The sequence below is a fragment of the Sesamum indicum genome, linkage group LG4, assembly GCF_000512975.1.
Source record: "Sesamum indicum cultivar Zhongzhi No. 13 linkage group LG4, S_indicum_v1.0, whole genome shotgun sequence".
NCBI lineage: Eukaryota > Viridiplantae > Streptophyta > Magnoliopsida > Lamiales > Pedaliaceae > Sesamum > Sesamum indicum.
Window position 1 is genome coordinate 5396620 of NC_026148.1, and position 25260 is coordinate 5421879.

The following is a 25260-nucleotide window of genomic DNA, read 5'->3' on the forward strand; positions in this document are numbered from 1 at the left end:
TGCCAATTTCTCTCTTCTGTGACAATAAAGCGGTTGTTCACATTTTAGCCAACCCCGTCTTTCACGAACGTACAAAACATATTGAAATTGATTGTCATCTCGTTTGAGATGCGTACAAAGATGCTTTGCTGCCCCTGTTTTGATTCGGAATTTTGCCCAAATCGTTGACATCTTCACCAAAGCTCTCCCTTTGCAGTTGTTTAGTTCCTTTCTCTCCAAGTTGGGACTTGTGTCTTTTGCCCCTAGTCCTACTTATGGGGGGCTGTTCGAATACCTCCTGGTGACGCTAGATGGAGCTATACTGCAGCCATACTCTTCCATCAATGCACTGAAGACACCAGGTGCTGAAGATGATCTATTAAATCAAGGATAGATTAAACGTAGTTCAAAGTCGTGTTTTAGCTTATTACGTTTTCTCTTGGTTTATTTACACTTTCTTTCCAGTCGTTTATTCGCGCCATGATTGGTCCACGTCGTGTAACTGGCACTTGTTGATTGGTAGATTCTTTGGCAGTGGTTTGTTAATTTAAACAGTCTTCGTCCTCCTGGATAGCTCTATGCAACAAAATTAACAAAAGAGGAATGAAACTCATGGCGGATTCTCTGACTTTCTCTGTTTCATTGTGTAATTTTGCTATGTTATTGAACTTGATTCTTCACGTATATGTTATTGACTCAATTGAATTATTATCAAAATTTAAATATATTGTATTATTTATTACAAATAATATTTAAAATTTAACATACTAAAATTCGCCTTTAGCTTTGTCATATCTGGTTACGACCTCTGCAACCAGGAATCTTGATCCCTCTTCATGGCATAAGATCCATCTCTTCAAGCAACGGGCATTTAAGTCGATAAAATTTCCCTTAATCGGACAACCTCAGCAACCGCACCAAAACAGTTGGTTGTATTTGTGTACTTGTGCAAGGAGTTCAACAATGATGATTGATTCTTGATAAAGATGTTCAAAGTCACAAGATTGTCAAGGGCCTCATGTCGATGTCCTGATCAATCTACAATGGAAATTCTAAGTGGTAAACAAATCAAATGCAAAACATGAGACTGCATTTGGCTCAGGGTGAACTGAATTCCAACCAGGACATGCAGTACAATTTTGACAAAGGAAAGAAAGGAAAACCAAAACGACACACATTTTACTCAGAATTTAAGGCTAGAATCATAAGATTGGATTTATGTTTGGAACAGGAATCGTTGCGGCTAAATGCACCTAAATTCACACAGGTGAAAAAATGAAATATTCAATCACTCAAAGAGGCCTCGCCTTTTAATGAAAGATTTTGGAGTAAAATTTATTCTTGAAGTATCGCCTCAAATCAATATGAACTTTGAGTTCTTCGTTTCCCAGGCCTTCTTGTTCCTCTTGGATTTTTTCTGCAGAAGTCACAGCAGAATGATGGCAGTCGACCAATTCGATCAATTCAAGTGTCGGTATTTCACCAATACCAGAAGGAATCTCCTTTAGCTTGTAGCAGGACCTAATAACAAGGCGTTGGAGACAGGGGAAATGGGTTTCATTGGCCACCCACTGTACAAGATCTACCTCTTCTAGCAGCAGGTGTTTAAGTTGACAAAATTGCTCTTCAACTGGCTCCCACTCAACGCCTTGGCAAGCATTTTTTCGCAGTTTGAGCACTTCAAGATTAGGCAACGCACCAACAATTGTCATACTTGACCAAGGAATTCCACAACCAGCTAGAATTAATCTTTTAAGCTTCTCAGGGAAAGCAAGCTTTGGCGGATTGACAATTTCTGATGCATGGGAAGAATACTTAAAGAGAAGTTTCAATGTTTCGAGCTGATGTAGATTGACAAGAGCTTCAAGTTGATATTTTGACCAATTCTCCGAGGGGGAGACCTCATAGGAAATTCCCAGTTCCTTCAGATTTGGAATTCTTTTAAAGATATCAACGCTACATCTCAAGTTCCTTACTTCCGAAAGCGTCTGGAGGTTTCCTAGAACAAGCATTCGCACATTCTGAGGAACAGGCAATCTACAGGGTGTGATGCATAAATGCCGTAGTTTTGGCATCATCCAGATTTCCACAGGGAAAACAGGACATTTTCCAAATGTCCAATTGTGATAAACAAGTGTCTGTAGATTCCAGAGCTCAGCTATCGATGGAGGAAGTGCCTCATTGTAGGTGAAAGCAAGGTATCTCAAGTGGACCAACTTAGTTATTTCAGCTGGGAAGTGAAAGAAACGTACTATGATTAAATCCAGTACCCTCAGCAGTCTATAACCAAGGTAGACGCATGATGGATATATAAGACGTGCACCAGTACATAGGAGAGAATGAGCACTTGAGTTATGAATCTCACTTTTATATAGAATCTGAGATTGAATGCTCAGAAGATCGGGATGGATGCTTAATCTGCGTGGCGGGATGCTTAATCTGCGTGGAGGGTTGCTTAATCTGTGTGGAGTGATATTTACACCTTGTTTAAGAACATTATCCTTGCAGTTCACCATATAAAGAAATTTTTCCTTCCGAGCATTTCGCGAGCACAAGTTCCGTAATAGATCATGAATATTGCATGTTCTGATCTTTCCATTAGCACTCCGCCTAGAGACCAAAATGAGGTTTCTCTCGATGAGATCATCCAAGTACTCCTCTGCCAAATCTTCCAAACTTTTAGATGCATTCGGCTTCAGAAATCCCTCAGCGGCCCATAAGCGGATAAGTTTGGCGACAGGGATCTCATAATCCTCTGGAAACACAGCCATATAGAGAAAGCAAGCTCTCAAGCGTTGAGGCAGGCGGTTATAACTCAGACCTAATATCTCCAAACACTGGTCGTCATCTTTAGTCACAATTGAACTCAAATTTTCAGCTAGATTTCTCCAATATTCTTGTCTCCTACTTTCCTTGGAGAGGAGACCACCCACCAATTACAACAATTGCTAGCGGAAGTCCCCCACAATTTCGTGCAATCGCCTTTCCAATGTCTTCCAATTCGCGGGGGCAATCCTTTTCTCCAAAAACCTTTTTGCAAAAAAGATTCCAACTTTCACCTTCCTTGAGGAATTGCATTTTATGAAGAGGGCTAAAAGAGTCGGCATAAAGGGCCACATCTGATAGCCGAGTAGTCAGAAGGATACGACTTCTATTGCAATCGTTGGGGAAAAATCTTCTCACGGCATCCCAAATCTGTGTATCCCAAATATCATCCATTACTATGAGGTACCTTCTTCCGACGAGGCCTTTGTAGAGACAGTCAGCCAATTCTTCTTCTGTCTTGTCGTACATCTTCTCAGTGAGGATTTTTGCTGAATCTAAAAGGCCAACCAGGACTTGGCGCAAGGAATATTCTTGAGATACTGTCACCCAAGCCCGGGTATCAAAGTGATAGACGATATAGCTATCATCGTACGCCTGTCTAGCAAGAGTAGTTTTACCAATGCCGCCCATCCCCACAATCGAAACAATGTCACGCTTGGACGAAGCACCCGTTAGTCGAGTCCTCATCTCTTCCAAATCACTCTCAAATCCCACCACAACATTCTTTCCACTACCAACAGAAAAATCGCCTGTAGGTGATGATCCAGCCGAGGAGAGATTCCTCATCGGCTTCTGATCATCTGCTTCACTCTCCTCTCATCCCTTTATCATCTTTTCCACCACGGACCCGACTTTTTCTATTATCTTATGCAAGGCCTCAATTTCCTGAGAATTAAATTGAACCTCATATTTGACATTTCTAGCTTTGGTCTTAAATTCCATCACATATTTGGACAATAAGTACGTCAAATTGGGATGACCACAACAGGCATCAAGATACGGACAACATCAAACGTCACACTTTGGAGAGCGGCAGACCCGAAATTTTGTACAGCAAAGTGCAACATAGTGTTGACAAAGATAAACACCATGACGCTTCTCAACACGAAAAGAAGGAGTTTGGTTTCAGATACTTCGACAATGTAGGATGTCCGGGATACAATCATGTCTTCAGCCTCGAAAGCCGCGTCCCTGATTTTGGCTTCAAGACTTTCTGCAGCTGCATGATCGCCCGTCTTCCTTAAAGAACTTTCAAGAAATTGTTGCAAGAAACTAACCTTATCACGGAGAGATTCAAGTTTTCTTCTTTGGGGAGAAATCCGCAGGCCGCCAGGAGCCAAGATGGTGTCTAGGGTATGCGAGAGAGAAATGACAGCACTGTAAGCCGCCATCTCCGGTTGCAGGATCACTAGTTTTAGCAAGTCAACTCTAATGGAAAAAGACGAGAAGGAAATGACGGTGAACTGAACTGTCACTTGAGATTTGAATCAGATCTAAGTCAACGGATCCACGTCAAGGAGGAGATAATTACTATGATAATGCGTGGGTATAATTGCATCAATGTCCCTTTAACGTAGTATCTTTACATTATCTCCCCCTACATTATAAAAATGGATAATTACATCAATCGTAGCTTGAGATTTGGTATAATTATATAAAAATTATATTATTTAAAAAATTATATTTAGAAATTTTTTATATTTATTTTTGTTTAATAAATAAATGCATCCGCTAATCAAAATTCACCTAATTTGTTGATATTAGCATAAAAATTAAGTTGAATGAAAATTCATATTTATCGTCAATTGACTTATTACTATCTTATTGTTGGTCAAACAATTCTTTTTTTATCAAACTACTATTTTACATCATACATTTAGCATATAAGAAGATAATTTAGCCAAAAAAAAAATTATTTCACTCCAAAGTATTTTGAACAAACATCACTAGAAAAAGAATTAAGTGAACTTTCAATTACAACTCTTGTTTTCACCAAAATACTATTGGCAGTGTGTTAAAATTTTGTAATTGCCATGATTAAATTGCTAACTTGAAATAATATGTTAATCTTAAAATTGGATTTCAATTTAAATGGTAATTCATAGGTTAGATTATGAAGAATATAGTGTGTTTTATTTAGAAAAAATACTATAAATATATTATAGTATATATATATATATATTCTGTATATGTATGTAAACTGTGCATAAAATTGTTTTGAAGCTTTGAATTTACAAAGTTGGTGCATTGATAATGAATAAATAATCTCTTAGCATGTATTAGCAACTAAGTTATTAATTTAGTAATTTTAATATGAAGTCCTGTTTAACATAAATAATTTTATATATTAGTAAATTACGTATTACTAATATTAATTATATTTGTACCTTAGATTATTTTTTAAAATTATTAAATCACTTCTTTTAACTGACATCAACTTGTTTTGCAAAAAATGATTACAAAATATTGATGCTTGTTTCATAAAATTAAATACTACAAATAACTAATGCTAAAACAATTAGTCAAAAAGTTATGTATTGAGGTGGTGGAGGTGTTTTGCTAAAGGATAAAATCAGAATTTTTACCATGACGCAATTGCACACCAGGTGAAATGCAATTTTCGTAAGAGGTGCAGTTTTGAAGAGAATGGAGTCTTAGTCAATGAATAGTAACTTGCATAAAAAATTAATATTTTGGTATTTATAGTGGAGATGAAAATTATATGGTGTGGTGGGTTATATATGTTTAAGGTGGTGTCTCCTACATATCAAATTACTTTTTTACCCTTACAATTTAATATATTTTTTTTACTAATGTATATCATACAACCCCCCACTCTCGGATGAATATGCACTTGCCGGTGTAATATTTTGTACGAGAGTAAATGTTAAAGAAAACTGATTGAATATAATAAATGGGAGTGGTTGGGTGGGTGGGAGCTATTAATTGCCTTCCACCTACTTAGTTATACTTTTTTTTTTTTTCACATTTGCCTTCCTTCGATTTGCATCTCTAACTTCCAAACTTCTCTCCACAATGGCTAGCAAAGGTAACTCCCTTAGTTAAATTTTGCTTCGCTTTTCATTTGGTGCACTTGCTTCGTATTTTACTTTAATAAAAAATGTGGGGTGGAGAGGGTGAATGTGAAAATAGCCAACAGGTGACGGCATGTCCGACGAACGGGAGGGCACGGCGAAGGTGGGGGGAGGCACGGGGTGGACTTCGAGCCGGAGGGTGGACGCCCCGCTGCTGGCTCGAGGCGCGACCCCCCCCAAGGAGGGGGGCGAGGCCCCCCCTCCAGCTCGAGGCGGCGCTTCGGGCTGGGGGGCGGAGGCCCCTCCCTCGGGTGGTTCGGTACTGGGATTCGGTAGAGGATAATTTTCGAACTTTATTCCGCCTGCTGAAAAAGTTTGGGATAATCTTCCTCCGTACCTAGAAGGCTATTCACCCAACCATATTGCCGCGATTATGAGTTTGCCTAAGTGTTCTTCTTTTGACTTAGGTGAGAATTTAGAGGATTTGTCTGATTTTGAGTTGGACTCGATGGGGTTTAGGCGTAGCGAACAATGTGATGATATGGCATCAGATGGGGAGGCTGCCTCTGGGCGAAGTAAGACTGACGATGAGGTCGTCAGCGAGGACGAGGAGACAAAATTGAAGGGGAGGAGGTTGAAAATGATAGTGAGACATTAATTACCGAAGTGTCCGCCCGGCCGAGTGTAGTTGTGGCGTTGGGGGTTGATGGGAGACGTCCAGACATTCCTGGTTATCGCGTCCCACATTGTCGCACGGTGGATATTGGTACTTGCGACAACGTTTTGACTAGAGAGCAGCTTGTCGGCATTCGGGTGACTTATAGGGTACCCTCCGCAAACAAGTTTATTCTTTCCTCTCGGGGTCGGAGGATTAGGGATCCTTCAGCTGGGTGTTTCACTATTTATACTACCTATTTTGTAACTAATTTTCTATTCCTCCTCATCCTTTACTTGTCAAGGTGATTCAGAGTTATGGTATTTGTGTTAGCCAACTTACGCCAAATGCGTTTATGTGTTTTGAGGGTTGGCAACGTCGTCTTTTAGAATTAAAGCTTCCGTTGACTCTAGAAAACTTTCACGCTTTATGGATTGTCCGCTGCGTGGCGGAAGTGTCTGTTTCTTCTTATGACGGACGGTATTTTTACTTCACTCCTCAGAAAGCTTGTAGGTTTTTGAAAGTGTTTGTTTCTTCTAAGGGTCCTTGGAAGGAAAAATTTTTTTACGTTAGAGATAATGGTTGGGGTTTGGCCTCAGAGTGGAGTAGCTCGGCTATCACGATTACTCACCGTAAGGAGTTTGAAAAATTGCGTCAGGGGTGTATGGCAGCAGGGTTGTTTAGCCGAATGGTGGATGTCGCTCACTACTTTCCTTCTGGTATTTCCTTGCAATTGTCATACGACAATTAAGTTGTTCCGCTACATTTATTTATATTTTTATTTTTTCATGAACTTGGTTTGGGTTTTCTTGCGCTAAATTGATTCTGTTTCAGGTAAGAAGCTTGAGATCAACGCTGCGCGCGCCCAAAAGGCGGCGGTTAGGGAGCAGAAGAGACGCGACCAAGAGTCGGCACCGCCACAGGTGGGGAGCTCCGTTTCTGTCGCGCCTCATGGGGTCTCCATTGGGAGCCGCCATTCTGGTTCACTTCCAACTCCCCTAGTTGGTCCATCCCCTCCTCCGAAGATGCAGAGAGGCGCCTTTTCCTTGGCAGATGGCGATGCTTGTGATGCGGGGGCGAGCCACGTGGGAGGTGCTTCGTCCTACTGGAGCCGCACCAGAGGTATCATGAGTGAAGAAGACTTGAGTCAGGTTGCGGACCTCTCAGAGGAGCAGATGGATGAGTTGCTGGCTGAGAACATGGCTCGGGTTTGTGTTGTGTTTTTACCTATCTACTTTGTGTGATTTTGTTGGTTTTGAGTAGTTTATTTTATTTTTTCAGGCTGTGGTTGTGACAACGGCCACTAAAAATCAAAAAGCCGCCCGAATGGCGGAAATGAAGCATTTGGAGGCTGCTTTAGAGCAGCGGGAAGGCGACTTTTCCTGGCTCAAAAAAGAGAGGGATGACGCTTGGGGAATATTGCATCTTGGGAGCGTCAATTTGAGCGCGAGGTCTACAGTGGGAAGAAATTTTTATCCTCGCCCTCCGGTGTTGCTTTTATTGCTAAGACTCAAGGGGAGGCGGTTTAGAAGTTCCAGGAATCGGAGGAGTTCGAGACAATCATAACTGACAAGGAAGCTCCTAATTATGATGACGCAATTCGAAGGTGCCATCGAGTCCTTCGTCAGACCCTTCGCGAGAAAGGCCGAATTGTTGAGGAGGACATTGGACTCCTCGATCCCGAGGTGTCGAGGGGTGAAGAGAAGGTGGTGGAAGTTGCCAACGGTTGAGCGCCCCAAGTCTAGAAGTTTCGTAGTTTTCCATGTGTTTTCTAGGATTTATTATTGGCATGTAATTGGATTTATTATTTACTATGACTTTGATTCCCAGCCTGTAATCGACTTTGATTTGATTGTAGTAATTTACATAATCGACTTTTATTTTGTTTGCATTATACGTTTCTTTGATGAGTTTGCCTTCTTTTACGCAAAGTATTTTGATTGGGTGTTGTCTTAAGGGATGGTTTTGCTCGAGTCCCACAGTTGGATCTCTACCAACTTCATTTAGGGAGGGCAAAATTTTCTGGGACAATGTCGCTAGAGGGTGATCTTTGATGGACTTTCGTTTAGGGGTCCCAGGGTAATTGATGCCTCAAGGGGGCCTCACGAAGATCCATAGTCCCCTTGTTGGAGAGTTTAACTACAACAGAAAAATTAACTTCATTACTTGAGCGTGAATTACAGAGGATTCACAAGGGGTCACCGAGGAGGGACAAAAACATTACACTTCTACTTCGCCCTCTATTACAAAATGTTCAAAAAGTATGTTCCACTCTATCCAGAGAACTTAACAATAATACTTCTTGAGATTTGCGATGTTCCACGTGCGAGGGATGTTCTTTCCATCGAGTTGTTGCAACTTGTAAGCCCCTGCACTCACATCTTTTTCTAATATTTTCGCTAATGGTTCGGCCTCTACCCACTTTGTAAAATAGTCCACTGCTACGATCAGGAACTTTGTTTGCCCTACAGCTTGCGGAAATGGCCCAACTAGGTCCATACCCCACTGATCAAAAGGGCAGGGGCTTTCCAGGGGATGCATCAGCGCTACTGGTTGTTGACTAATGTTTGCATGTTCTTGGCACACCCGGCATTGCCTTACTAACCCGTGCGCATCAGAGAGCATCGTTGGCCAAAAGAAACCCTGCCTGAGGGCTTTTCCTGCTAAGGCTTTTCCTCCGAGGTGGTTTTCGCAAATTCCCTCGTGTATCTCTCGTAGGACATAATTTCCCTATTCAGGAGTTAGGCATTTTAAGAGGGGCAGCAAGAAATCGCGTTTGTAGAATTCTCCATCTATCATGACGAAGTGGGATGCTTTTCCTCTCAAGGCCTTCGCTTCCTTTTGGTTCTCTAGTACGGCTCCACTTGTTAGGAATCTGACGATCTCTTCTTTCCAGGTCGGAGGTGTTAGGTCTGCGCACATGATCTCCTCTTGCTCCTCTATCGCGGCTCTTTCTGAAGAGAGAAAAGTGATTCTCCTGCTTCGGATGGCTGCCATCGAACTTGCTAGTTTAGCCAGTTGGTCAGCCACGGCATTTTTCGTCCTCGACACCTGGACAATAGAGGCTTCTTCAAACTTTTCAAGTAGATCTTTTGCTTTCAACGAATGCTTAGCCATTTTTTCATCTTGAGTCTCAAATGATCCCTGGATCTGGTTAACCACCAATTGTGAGTCGCTATAAATGATAATCTTCATTGCCCCGGCGGCTAAAGCTAACTCACCTCCTGCTAAGAATGCCTCGTATTCTGCTTCATTGTTCGACGAGGGGTATTCCAGTTTTATAGCATACTCGAATTTGTCACCTTCAGGGCTCTCTAGAACTATTCCAGCCCCACTTTCCGTTAACGTTGACGATCCATCGACGTGTAAAGTCCAGGAAGGAGTAGAAATACTTGCTTCATCGTGTGCCAGCTCTACGATGAAGTTGGCTAGCACCTGTGCTTTAATGGCTGGCCTGGGGTGAAATTCGCCAAATTCACTCAACTCTACAACCCACTTGACCATTCTCCCAGAGAGCTCTAGACTCGACAGTATTTGTTTCAAGGGGTGATTCGTCAACACCACCACTTGGTGCGACTGAAAATACAGCCTCAACTTTCTGGCTGCGGTGATTAAAGAGAGGGCTAATTTTTCGATTTGGGAGTACCTGGATTCGGCCCCCTGCAGTATCCTACTAATATAGTACAACGGGTGGTGTTCTCTATTTTCCTGTCGTACCAAAACTGAGCTAACAGCATCTTTAGAAATTGCCAAGTAAAGGTAGAGGGTTTCTCCTGTTTTTGGTTTTGTCAATAGAGGCGGTGAAAACAAATACCTCTTCAGCTCGTCAAATGCTTCTTGGCTAGATTTGTTCCATTCAAACTTTTCTACACCACGAAGTTTCTTGAAGAAATGAAGGCCTTATCTGCAGACCGCGAAATGAATCTATTCAGGGAAGCCAATTTTCCCGCGAGCTTTTGTACCTCTTTGATTGACTTGGGTGGGGGCATGTTCATGATAGCACTGATTTTTTTGGGGTTTGCTTCTATCCCTCTTTCGGAGATCATGTACCCGAGAAAAATCCCCCCCGCACCCCAAAGGTACACTTAGCGAGATTCAACTTCATGCCAAAAGCTTTCAGGATTTGGAAGCATTCTTCTAGATCCTTGACATGATTCTGTTCTTTAACACTCTTAACCAGCATATCGTTTATGTATATTTCCCAGTTTCGAACAATTTAGTTTTTGAACATGTCGTTAACAAGCCGTTGATATGCTGCTCCTGTATTTTTCAGGCCGAATGGCATGGCATTGTAACAGAAGATCCCTTGGTCTATGACAAAACTTGTTTTCTCTTGATCTTCAGGGGCCAACGAAATTTGATTGTATCCTTGATACGTGTCGAGAAAACTCAACATTTCACATCCAGAGGTGGAGTCAACCAACAGGTCGATCCGTGGGAGGGGGAAGGGATCCATTGGACACGCCTTGTTCAGATTTGTGAAGTCGATGCAAAGGCGCCATTTTCCGTTTGGCTTCGGAACCAAGACGACGTTAGCCAACCACTCTGGATATTCCACCGGGCGTATGTGCTTGGCTTATCCACCTCCATTTTTATCGCTTGACTTCTCTTCAGCCCGAATATCCTTTTCTTTTGCTATACTGGTTTTGCTTCGGGATTTACGTTGAGCTGGTGAGTGATGATGCCGGGTGGGATCCCATAGAAATCCATCATGCTCCATGCAAACACTTCCTCATTTTCAGTTAAAAATCGGGTTAAACTCTCTTCGGTGGACTGACACATCGTCGTGCCTATCTTTAATGTCTTCTCGCCATCTATAGAGAGATGGATCGGCTTCAGCTCTTCCACGGCTTCAACTATTTTCTCCCCACTGGGTGCTCGTACGTACTCTTCCGGGGGATCTGTTGTCTCTCGTCTCCCATCAGTCATATTTCTCTTCATTTTTTCATCGGTCGCTTCATTCATCTTCTCGCGTGATCTTTTAAGTGCATTCGCGTAGCATTCTCTTACCATTCTCTCGTCCCCTACTACTTCCCCCACACCGTCAGGAGTGGGGAATTTCAGCTTCAAGTGGAAAGTAGATGCTATTGCTCGGAAGAGGTTTAGGCTTGGTCTCCCCAAGATGACGTTGTAGGAGGATGGGGCCTTCACTACGAGGAACTTCACTAATTTCGTGGATCTCTTTGGATAAGAACCGAGGGATAATGGTAGCGTCACCTCCCCCACTGGTTGGATCATGTCTCCGCTAAAACCCGTGAGAGGGGTGTTCACCTTCCGAAGTTGTGCGTTATCAATCCCTAATTGGACATATGCCTCGTGGAATATAATATCAGCAGAACTCCCACTATCCACCAAAATTTTCTTGACCCAAAAGTTAGATATCGTGGCGGAGATGACCAGGGTGTCGTTGTTTTGATTCCTCATTGGGTCGAAGTATTGCTGGCCGAATGAAATCTCGTCCTCTTGCTGCGATCCAATGTTATGAACTTGGATAGGGGTTTGCGCATGACTCCCCCTAGCTGCTCGAGCGAGGGCCCTTCTCGCATTGATCGAGTCACCCCCAGCGGGGCCACCCGAAATCACGGCGATAACCCCTACCGTGGGGAGGTTGTCGCCGTTCCCAGTTTGATTGGATGTTGAGTCCCGAGGTTGGGGCTTCGATCCCTGATTGACGTATTCTTTTAAGTATAATCTCTTAATCAACTTTTCTATCTCATTTTTCAAGTGGTGGCACTCCTCCGTCGTGTGCCCTCTGTCTCAGTGGAAACGATAGTATTTGTCGGACTTGAGCCTCTTAGGGTTGTCTTTCATTTTTCTTGGCCATTGATTGATTAGTCCCTTCTGCTTAGCTACAACTAGTATTTCCCCTCTGGGAGCATTCAAAGGGGTATAGTGGGCAAAACTAGCTGGAGGTACATGCTTGCGTTCCTCCTCCTTCTTCGGCTCTTTCTCTTCTTCCCGACCCTTCTATTTGTTGTTGAAGGAAGGATCCATCGCGTTCGACTCCTCAATACGGATGTATTTTTGGGAGCGCACAAGTAAATCCTCCATAGTGCTAGGGGGTTTGCCGGCTATAGACTCCTTGAATCTTCCCGGTTGTAGATTCTATTGGACAATACTAGCTAACAACACTTGATTAACATGGAGAACCTCATGCATTGCATCTACGAACCTTTGCATGAAGTCTCTCAGGGTCTCGGCTTCCCTCTGGCGAATAGTAAATAGATATACCGCCGTTTTCGGGACCTTTTTGTTCATAGAGAAGTGGTGCAAAAAATGTTGAACCAACTGCTCGAGGCTGGAAATAGTTCCAGCGGGCAGTTGGTTAAACCAGGCCAACGCGCGTTTTGAGAGTGTAGTGCGGAAAACCTTATAGTACACGGCGTCACTCAAATCATACCAATCAATCTTGGCATAGAACTTGTCTAGGTGTTCCTGTGGGTCTCCTGTCCCATCATATTACGATAGATTCGACACCTTGAGACCAGTTAGGAGCGCCTCGGCTAGAATATTGGGGGCAAATGGGCATCGTCTTGGAGGTGCCATAGCCAACATCAAGTAGGAATCCTCGGCTCCCCGAGGTGGTAAGAGGGCGGAAGATTCTTGATTATGGAGATTCCGATCTTGAGTTTGTGCAACTTTGGGTCTAAAGATCCGACTGTTTACTTCTTCTCGCCTCTGCTCCTCCTTCTTGGGAGCCGAGGATAGTTCTCGATTTCTGCAAGGGGAAGGAAGGGGCGGGTTCGCTGGTTGTTGTGCCACAAATTGGGCCATGGCTTGAGCCGCAGCTCAAGAAGATGCGTCGCTTATCAAGGCTAGCAAGGCCTCCTATGTCAGCTGAATCATTGGTTTTTGGGGTGGAGCATCCGGGAGGAGTACTCCAGTTGGGGGCACGATCGGAGATTGTTGATGTGATGAGGGGACTTCCCCATTGAGGGGTGCCTGCTCATGCATCAGGGGGGTTACCTCCTGAGGAATTGACTATGCGCCAGGCGAGCTCTGTTCCACTCCGTTTACTTGGGCTTCGCGGATTACGTCTAGATCGTGGACGTCACGGGCTCGAGACCTGGTCTGCATGCTCAGCGTCGAGGTAAATTTTTCCATAGACGGCCTTAATGATGTGGTCGAGGTTAATTTGCTAAAGGATAAAATCGAAATTTTTACCACGACGCAATTGCACACCAGGTGAAATGCAATTTCCGTAAGAGGTGCAGTTTTCAAGAGAATGGTGTCTCAGTCAATGAATAGTAACTTGCATAAAAAACTAATATTTGGTATTTATAGTGGTATTGAAAATTATATGGTTTGATGGGTTGTATATGTTTAAGGTGTGTCTCCTACATATCTAATTACTTTTTTATCCGTATAATTTAATATATTTTTTTACTAATGTATATCATATATATATATATACATAATAGTACTCATTAGTCCTCAATTAATTACTATTTGTTTCTTTTAATTCTTTTTATTGCATGTACAAAGAATTTCTCCAAAACTGAGGCCTATATAAGCAAGGTCTGATAGCTATAATACATGGACATGGGTAAGCGATACGGGCACAAAAAATTTCAAAATTTTAGGATATATACGACATGCATTGTACTGACACGGCTTATAATAGATATATTATTTTTATAAAATAAAATATGCAATATAACAAATATTAAAATATATAACACCATGAAAAAAAGATTAAAATCTAACATTAAAATAAAACATAAAATAAATATATCTTATATTTAAGTTCTTAATAAAAATATATGGCTTCAGAAATGTACATAATTAATTCATTTTTAAAAAGTAAACAACTATCAATATTCAATTAATTAAAGTACGTAACCAAAAAATTTTAATAATTCAAATTAGTAAAATTATTATGATCATATCGAGATTTTTCAGAAATTGCATATATATATATATATATATATATATAGATGATCCTGACCCGGCTACCTATACTTATTCTAAAACCCTAGCCCTTTTCCCCCCATTTCCTCTTGCACCGTTGTGAGGATTGCTTCTCCCTCTCTCTCTCTCTCTCGTTCTTCGCCACCTTATTCCGATGACATTAGAAATATGCCACCGCCTCTTGATTCTCACTCCCTCTTCCATATCTCTCATCTATAAAGCCATCCATGGCTTTTGATCTCTGATTAACCGAACAAAATATCCCTCTCTCACTCTATAATCGTTCTCAGTTTTTAGTGAACTGTTTCTGCAAAATAAACCTTAGTAGTTCTTGTGTAGGTCTTGGTGACTGAAGTTCTTTGTGACTATTGTTGGGTTTCCGAGCAACCGTGAGAGCTGTCGGCCTTTGATGGCTGAGGTCTTGCTCTCCTATTTATTGGCTCACTGAAGCGATCTATTGGATTCTTCAGTTTTCTGGCATATTATTATCATTTCTATCTTTGTATATTTATTCCGTAATTTGTTTATGAAATTATTGTATAAGGGTTTGAAAATCAATCATTATCTCTGTAATAGTTTTTTAGTGCTCATCAACTTTGGGGATAAATTTCTGACGGTTGTATCAGAGCTTGGTCTCTAATCTCTAGCCTTGGTGGTGGTAACCTCTAAACCCCTCCTCTTTAATTTTTTGTAATTTTTTACTGTTGATACTTTGTGCTTATATCTGTTGAAATTGCTATATCTCTCTGATTATTTTTCTATTGAAATCTACTGAAATTTCTATTTTCTAATTTGTGTGAAATTTCTGAAAATCATTATCTCCGAAAATTGTGAGAAATATTTTTGAAATTGTTTTTTGCTTAGTATAAAAAAATTGTTAATAATTTTTCTCAGTGCAAGATTCCTGTTTTGTTCAAATATATCCTTGAGGATTTAGTTGACTGTTGAAGAGTATTGTTGATAACATTATCATTATTTTGTTTGGTGCAAAATATCTTTGCAAAATAGTATTCTACTAAGTGCATCTGTTAATTGATTACATACTTTTAAAATTTTATTATAAAAACTGAGGCTTAATTCCCCGCTAATTCCTCACCTGACCGGACCCTTGAGGTCGTCTGGTATCTAATCGAGATTTGGCCTAAGAATCCTTGGTTATTCAATGTAAAATCATAAATTATGATTCATTGATTTTTTTGTGAATGGTTGATTTTTCTGTTAATATAATATTTTTGCTGTATATTTCTATCTATGTAAAATGGCTTGTTATAATTTACAATCTTTCAATGGTAAAATTGATTTTTCAATTTGGCAATAAAAAATGAAGGGAATTTTAACACAACAAAAGTTTTTAAAGCAATAGACGGGAAATATGTAGAAAATATTTCAGAAGAGAAGAAAATTGAAAATGATGAGTATGCTTATTCTTCAATAATATTAAATCTTTTTGACACTGTTTTGAGAAAAGTTGGAAAATAAAATAATACAAAAGATTTATGGAATAAATTGGAAGAATTGTATACTGAAACATCATTGCCTAGTAAATTGTTTTTATCTTGAGAAAGTTTTTAGAAACAAATTGGATTTATCTAAAAATATTGAGAAAAATCTTGATGATTTTACAAAACTAATTCAGGAAATTAAGTTGATTGGAGATAAAAATATTCATGACTATTCTCTAATAGTTTTATTAAATGCAATTTCATAAGCACATAGTGAAGTGGAGATAAAAATATTCATGACTATTCTCTAATAGTTTTATTAAATGCAATTTCATAAGCACATAGTGAAGTTAAATATGCAATTAAATATGGAAGGGACAATAGAAATTTAGAAACTGTGATAGTGGTTTAAAGAGCAAAGAAATAGATTTGAATACTAACAAACCTAGTCAGGACCAATATATAATTAATTTTGTTAAAGGAAGAACAAAATATAAAAATTCTTTTCATAAAAGACATAGTAAAGAAAAATAATAAAAGCCACAGTGGTTCTGAATCACGTGATGATGAGAAGGGAACTAGGGATAAAAAATATAAAGATAGGAGGTACTACAATTGTGGTAAAAAGGGTCATTTTATAAAAAATTGTAAAATGCCAAAAAGATATAATAAAAATAAAGAAGAAGTGAATGTAGCATTTGAGGAAACTTCTGAAAAGAATTAACGGTGTATTGATTTTGTATCAAACCATAATTTTTCCGTTTTGTGACTGCTATGTGTAATTTTATGCTAACCAACTACATGGGTTATTAAGTGGTTTGTGGGCATCTATTGTGACGTCAAAAATAGATACATGCACCGAAAACGAATATTACCATGTTCCTCGGGATGATATTTCCTAAATAAAATATTTTTGAATGGTTCTCAAAACCGTCAATCTAATTGATTTTTTTGTTTACCTATTACAACACAATGAGCTTGGATTGTTGTTTCGAACTTGGGCTGATGCACGCTAAATCTTAAGAAACGAGACCTACAAAACAACACGTTAGCACTCCGATGCCCAAGTTTGTACTAGATTTAAGAAGAGATAATCGAGAAAATAAAACAAAAAAGAGATTGAAATATAAAGATCGAATCATGCTAGAAAATATGTTTATCCTGCAAAAGAATGCTCAAGCGAGGGTTAATAAGACTACTTGAACGTTTGGAAGGTTTTCCCTACCTGGGGACCAAACCTGTAATTATAGAGTGATGCGCCCATGCGATTGCGGTCTGTAGATCTTCCTTCACTTTCGGAGAAAGAGGATAAGGGTGGTTTAAATAAACTAATCCTGCCTTAATCTTCTATTAGGGTCGTTTTTCACTGCTTATCTTCAGGTTGGGGGAGACCCTCCATCAGTAAGGACTCTTAACTGCTAAGGAGTCTAAGGCTCTAGGGAGACCTTTCCTGAAATGTGTCTTCCCAACTGATAGGGAAGCGCACTTGGAAAGCCAAGTGTATGCGACGTGGGGATGGCTGGGTGTGGACCATGGGTTAATCATCCTTATTGGACCATACTTCTAGGCTGAATTCAAGGACACCTTAGACTCCTACCCTCCTTCATAGGCCGTTAAGCCTTCTAGGCCGTTGGCATTCAGGTACTGGTCATCCTTGATTCCTTTTTATACTTCTTGGGCTGAGATTTATTTGGACTGTACACATAAGTCATTCCCCCCCACTCTATAAGTCACCTCCAACTTTTAAATAGAAACGGGAATGCGTCTTTACTTATTTTTACATCGCACTTGTAAAGAATTAGTTATGGTAGTTATTCAGCTAAGTGATATGTACATATAGACAAGAACAGTTGTCTTCTTCGCTGTGAAGAAAACAAGAATCACTTTGTAACAATTCTCTTTGCAAACATCTCTCTGTAATTGTGAATTCATCAATGGAAGTCTTGACTTTCTTTGTGCACGTTGTCGTCATTTTTACATGATATCAGAGCCATCAATGATGGTCCAACTACCTGTCCTGGAGCATATCAGTTAAAAATAGCACTAGGTGCCAAGATGAAACTAAGTTTCATCAATGGAGAAGGCATTGAACCAACAGAGAATGGAAAATAATTAGAGCAGTGGATTAGAGCAGACTATATGGTAACCTCTTGGATTCTTAATCTATATCCAAGGACATTGTAGAAAGTTTTCTATACACATCTACATCTAGAGAATTGTGGATTGAACATGAAATTAAAACGGTTGTGGGATGAATTGGCATGTATTACACCCACAACTCAATGTACTTGTGGTGAATCTAAGAAAACAACAAATACTAAAATGGGGGATCAATTGATGCAGTTTTTAATGGGCTTACATGATGGCTATGATCATGTAAGGAATCAAATACTTATGATGGATCCACTTCCTAACACTAGCAGGGCCTATTCTATGGTTTTGAGGATTGAAAAACAAAAGGAAGTAAACTCACGACATTGTTATACAAGTCTCTATGAGACCAGAAATTCAAAGAAATTACAAGAGAAATCAAATATGCAATGAATGTGGTAAATTTGCACATCTGAAGGAGGCATGCTTCGAAATTCTGGGTATCCGAATTGGTAAACGACACTAATTGAGCAAAGAAAGAAAACAGGGCCTGCAACAAATAAAGTTGCAGCAGCCACTACACTTGAGGAATCAGTGCATAGTGTGGTTGATGGAAGATCCATGACAGAGATTATAAGGTCTGAGCTTCATAGATACTTTGGAGGGATGGAATAAAATATACCAACCTCTTCAAACGAGGACAATACAGAATTTTTAGGTAAGTATTCTAGAAACACAGTCTTAGATAATTTATTTGTTGATGCCTGGATTTTAGACAGTGGAGCAACCACTCACATATGCAATGATTCTTCACTCCTTGATGAAGTTAAAACTAGTATTCCTAATACTTATATTCACTTAGCAGATGGCACCAAACACACTATAAAATGCACAAGTAACTTTATCTGATTAAATCAGTTTGGACAATGTTCTGTTGCTACCTGACTTGAAATTTTAAGTTGTTGTCCATTAGTAAATTATGCAATGGCTCATCTATCAGATTCAAATTTTCCAAATCTTATTGTGTGATGCAGGACCACAAGACTAATAGACCTAACGAAATACTAAGAAGATCTTTCAGCTTAAAGGTTAGACCAGTAAAGTTCCAAGACTTTATATGTTCTAGTAGTCTTAATTCTTCAGACTTGCCTACAATCATCCATAGCCACTCAATGCATACATGCTTACTCACAGCTTCCCAGCTTCCCCAAAAGCCTAGAACTTATGCTCAAGCAGCCAACAAAAGAGAATGTAGAGAAGCAATGGCTGAGAACTTAAGGCACTTGAAGGAAATCAAACATGGGAAATAACTAAACTTCCTCACAACAAAAGAACTCTAGGCAGCAAATGAATTTTTAAGATCAAGGTCAAACCGAATGGCTGTAACAACGAAAGTTCTTATCGTTGTTGCTGCTAAATTAAAATGGCATTTACACCAATTAGATATAAATAATGCATTCTTGCATGTAACCTTAGATGAAGAAATATATATGAAGCCACCTGAAGGATATAATGTCCCTGAAGGGCATGTTTGCAAACTAAAAAGATCTCTGTATGGCTTAAAACAAGCCTCAAGACAATGAAACTTAGAATTTACAATAAAATTGAAAAAAATTGGTTTCATTCAGTCAAAACATGATCATTCTTTATTTACTAAACTAAAACCTGTAGGATTTTTTTGTTTGCTTGTATATATGGATGATGTCTTGATTGAAGGTACATCAAAGCAAGTACTTAAAGAAATTAAGCAATACCTAGACAGGCTTTTCACTAGTAAAGACCTTGGACCAGCAAGGTTCTTCCTTGGTCTGGAAATTGCAAGGTCTAGTGAAGGAATTACAATCACTCAAACAAAATATATAAGAGAAATTGTGACACATGAAGGACTTATGCAGGCTAAAGCCACTTCAACCCCTCTGCCAACAGGTTTTAAACTCACAGTTTTTTAAGAAGAACAAATGTCAAATCCTGAATCCTATAGAAGGCTTCTGGGCAGACTATTATACTTAGGGTTCCCTCTGCCTGATATTTGCTATAACACTCAACAACTTAGCCAGTTCATGCAACACCCTTGCAAGGCACATTGGAACACAACACTTTATCTTGTGAGATATCTTAAAGGTACTATGAACAGGGGATTGTATTTTCCTTCAGAAGCAGATTTCAATATCACTGCACTTTGTCATGCAGATTGGGCTACATGCAAGGACACTAGAAGGTCCTTGAGAGGATATTGTGTGTTCCTTGGAGAAAGTTTGATATCATGGAAGACGAAGAAACAGACCACCGTGGCTCACTCTAGTGCTGAAGCAGAATATCGAAGTATGGGATCAACTACTTGTGAGTTTATATGGATATACAACCTTCTTGCAGACTTACAGATGACAGGCTTACTCTAATTCCATTCTTTTGCGATAGTCAAGCAGCCCTTTACATTGTAGCTAGTCTTGTCTTCCTTGAGAGAACAAAATACCTTGAAATAGATTGCCATTTAGTATGAGATAAGTACAAAGAACGATTCCTTGCACCTAAACACATTCCTACCAAACATCAACCTACTTATGTTTTTACCAAAGCTTTACCAAGACCTCAATTTATGTCTCTCGTCTCCAAGTTAGGACACATCAACATCCTTGATAAGTCCCACTTGAAGGGGGGGTGTAAAGAAGTAGTATGACACTAATTCCTGCCAACTTGCCATCTCCATCGTGAGAAGAAGAAATACAAGTACTAGAAGTTAGTATAAGGAAGATGAAGAAGGCCAGCAGTGAAATCGCATAACAACAAATAGCGCCTTTATTAACAAAGAAGTGCAGGTATGACTCTATAAGTGACCTCCAACATTTAAATAGAAACGTGAACGCGCCTTTACTTATGTGTGCACTTGGAAAAAAATAATTAATCCCAATATACCCTATACGCACATGGTTAACAAAATTTTCTTCAATTATTTTAATTGTATGGTGAAGTAGCCGGTGATATATGCCTAGTTTGTTACTGGATACATTGGGTTGTTACGTTAAGTACGCAAATTTGGGCTAAATTTCACCACATCGACTGGAAAGTACATGCTAAGCTGCAAGCTTGTGGATGTCGATGGGGATTAAGGAAATTATCAATGAAATCACACAAATGCCCTTAAAATGGGCATTTACTACACGGTCAGGCCGAAGATTCGCGCACTCTCAATCGAGATCGGGTCCGACCTGCAACTCGGCTTAAAGGATCCATTGCTGAGGGATGTTGATTTGCCTGATATCCTACAGAGTAAGATCACAATACGTGGCACAATGCAAGTGAACCCCTTCAAATAGGCAAGGGTATCTATTCAAATATTATAAATGCATCATGTACAGTTCATTTATGGTAAGACATTTATTACACTAAAATCTACATTAAATACATTGAGATTCTATCTCAAATCTTTTTACTTACTTAAATATTGGAGGGTTTTACTTGGAAACCACCCAAGCCTAATGATTTGCTCTTTTCTCAGATTTGAAAACCATTTTGAGAACGCGAAGTAGCTGAGCGACCGGGATCAGATGCCAAAACTATAAAAATTATGAAGAGCATCAACTGCAAGCTTCACTTGCCATTTGCCTCAAATGAGTTGCGCTATCACGAGGAACTCACGTTCGAGAGGGTGAGGGCATGGCCTGTGGCGATTCAAGCTTGAGATTGCGCACTTGAAAGGGGTTTCTTTTGCTTTTCAACTGACAGTATAAGATTGTTAGTCTTGCCTTTGTTAGAATCTTCATTGTTACCGATACTTTTTTAAGATAACTTTGCACTATATTTTTTCCATTCTTCCTTTGCAGTTATGATAAGTAGTACAGTTTTGTTAATTCTTTTTTTTGGGGGAGTCGATTTTAAATTAAATATATGAGGACTATTTGCAAGATTTAGGACAATGAATAATAGGAGATGGAGTTTTTCATGTCAAGATTGGAGAAATTTCACTTACTTATTAGGTTAAATTCATTTTGACCCCCTTGATATATCAAAATATAAAAAATTCTCCTATAAAATTTTCAATAAAAAAAATTACCCCTATATTTTTAATAAATAATCACACCGCCTCCTAGTCAACTTGAGCCTATTTTTTTAGAAACAATGACTAAAATACTCCTTCTAATTAACCGATCAAACTAGGCCTATTAATAAATAATTATTTTAATTTATAATATATATAATTTATAACTATTAAAATATATTAATAATATATATAATATAATATATAAAAAAATTTGAAAATATTAATTATAACCCCCACCACCGTCCAATTTGCCCCCAACCCCCTCCACTGCCACTCCCCACCCCTCACTACCCGTCTGGGCGATGCAATTGCCCTCGCTGGAGATGGGTGATGACCGTCGCCGACGCCGCTGCTTTTTCTTTTTAACATATAAATTAATCTTTAATTAAATTTAATTAAAATAATATTTTATTATATATAAATATATATAATATTATATATTTTAGATGCAGAGAAGGATAAAAATATCAAAAAACAGGTACTTTCATAGCAAATTTGCAGTTAAAGCTCGTGTGGCCCAAATTCTGTACAGAAGGAGTTTTTTTAACTTTATTTTATATCGCAGAGAGGTATTTGATACTTTAATTTTATGAATATACGAAATGATAAAAAATAGTTTGAATATTTGTATCATGCACTAAATATATTAGCATATTGTTATAAGATCGTAACAACTAAACTAAATTTTTTTTAACTAAATTATTTATAAGCTATTAGCTAAAATATCATAGTTATTTATAAATTTTACATTATTAATGTAGCATCCCCTTCGCTACAAGGGTTATATCTACCCTAAACGTCATACTTATAGTAATCCCTGTGTTTATATATATAAATTCATACTTATAGTAATCCCTGTGTTTATATATATAAATGCACATAATCATCTAATCAATTTGCATACGTAACTCCAACATGTCATAGCAGGTATTATCAACCTACAACATTATATATACATATCAAACACCACAATGTGATTCATCACAAGTAATCTATACACTTATATTCTCTCTGTACAGATAAAATGTGATTTGTACTCTAACTGATAAAGAGGAGAAAACTGCATACTGGCCCGACCTGCCTGAGTATAGCGCGTGGACCTATTCTTCAACAGTCAGATACCTCAAAGTCTATTCCTGAAAGAAAATGTCAGTAGGGGAATGAGCCTGCCACTCAGTAAGTAAATAACTAGTCCTATCTATATATGCAGCCCAAACAAGATAAACAGGCAACACGCATGGAATACAAATTCTAGCATAATCAGCTTTATTACACCATATGACTATCTCATAATAAGACAATCAATCAAACTCCATTTTTTTCTAATTTGCTTACCAGAAGGTGATATTGTATTTTACCCATCAACTCAATCTCACCATTATATAAATTCAAGTGAATCCCCTTGACAGCCGGCTCATCAATCTCATTTCGCACATAGCATTTTCTTTTCGCACATAGCTGTTTCATTTCGCACATAGCATTTTCTTTTCGCACATAGCACTTTTCATATCGCCTTATAGGCTTTTCAACACATCAAGGGGTATTCACACCACAATTATATTCAATTTCCACCACTCCCTCATTTCCACATATCACCATTCTTGTAAGCAACTAGTAACGTAAAACCATATATTCAATACATTCTCATTTTCAGACACCCACAACACAACATACAACAGACATGATATTTCAACGTATTTCCTCATTCCACGTACACAATATCGTCAGTCAAATCAAATCATTCACAACTCATATATTTTCAGATAAATCCATGCCAGCATTAACCACAAATTCAGATAACAGTAAAATTACAAATAAAGATACATATATATAGATAATACTAATTATTTACTTACCTCGATCTTACAACGCCTTTATCTATTCAATAGGTAGTGGTTCGGTCTTTTCACTCTACCCCGTATCCTATAATGAGTTATACCACATACAATTAATATATCGAGAATATCGTAATTTCTTTTAAATATAATATTGACTATCATTTGTACAATTTCTAATAATTCTTTAATATTCCATTTCTATCGAAATACAAATCTTCATTTTTCCTCTTTTAACATAACATTTATTAAATATAATTCTCGGAATATTTCTATGAATTTTCTATAAATTTCTCGCTACTATACAATTTAATTAAATAACAATATGTAGAATTGCGTATTTGGTTAATAATTCCGATGGAATTATATAAATTAGCTATAGTAATATTCAAATCTAATAAATTTAACAATCTAATTGACCAACGATATCATTTTTATATCCAATTTGATATTTAATTCGACACTATTTTAAATTGTCAAACTCGTAAAATATTCCGGTTAAATAATACATCGCTCAATATAAATTATATTTAGTAAAAGAACTAATTAAATAATATAATTATATAAATTAATATAAATTAAAACATAAATTCTTAACTTTCTGTTTCTTCTTGGACCGCAGTTAGAAATTGCAAATTTTTGAAGTTGAAATATACATGTGTATATTATATATATGTGCAATGAGAGAGAGGAGAGAGAAGTGAGGTGGGCTTGGCCGCCACTCTCATCCACTCTCTCTTTTCTTATAATTTAATATTTATATATCTATATATATTATTATATATATGTTTATATATATATTATTATTATTATTATTTTATTTATTTAATTAAATTTTCTTAAAATAGCCATCACGTCCCTCCTAAATTTCCTTAATTAATATAAGTTGTTCTAAAATATTATAACGAGCTCCAATTTAATCCGTTCAGGTTTTATTATATTCCAATTATGACCTATAATTTATTTACCAACTAACTAAGTTTCATAAAAATTTACCAATTAATCCCCCAATTATATAATATAATCTTTGGGGCGTCACAATTAAAGTAGAAAAAAAAAGAATATGCACCATGCCTTGTGTTTTTATATCTAGTTTGACATAATAAATTTACCAAAAAGTTTTTTAAATTAATATAAACTAGTTTCCTCCTCACAAACACATTTACACAGAAAAATTACAATAACTAATCGATAATTATTAAACCAAAGCCTTAAGTAGAGTTCATAGTACTTACCAAAATAAATAAATTTTAACAATATACGAAAACAAAATATATATATATATGTACAATACAAAAAAATAGACCTATAGCAAATGAATTTCTTGAAAAATTCGTGGCAAAATAGATCTATCATGGACTTTTGCAATGGAATATTGTCCATTGCTATAGATACACTACTATATAGCAACGAATTTTTCAGCCGTTGAAAGTTTTTGCAACGATTT

General features: G+C 38.2%; 1 pseudogene; it reads right to left on the reverse strand.

Annotated features, from left to right (window-relative positions):
- On the reverse strand, window positions 780–3610 carry LOC105160097 (annotated as a pseudogene).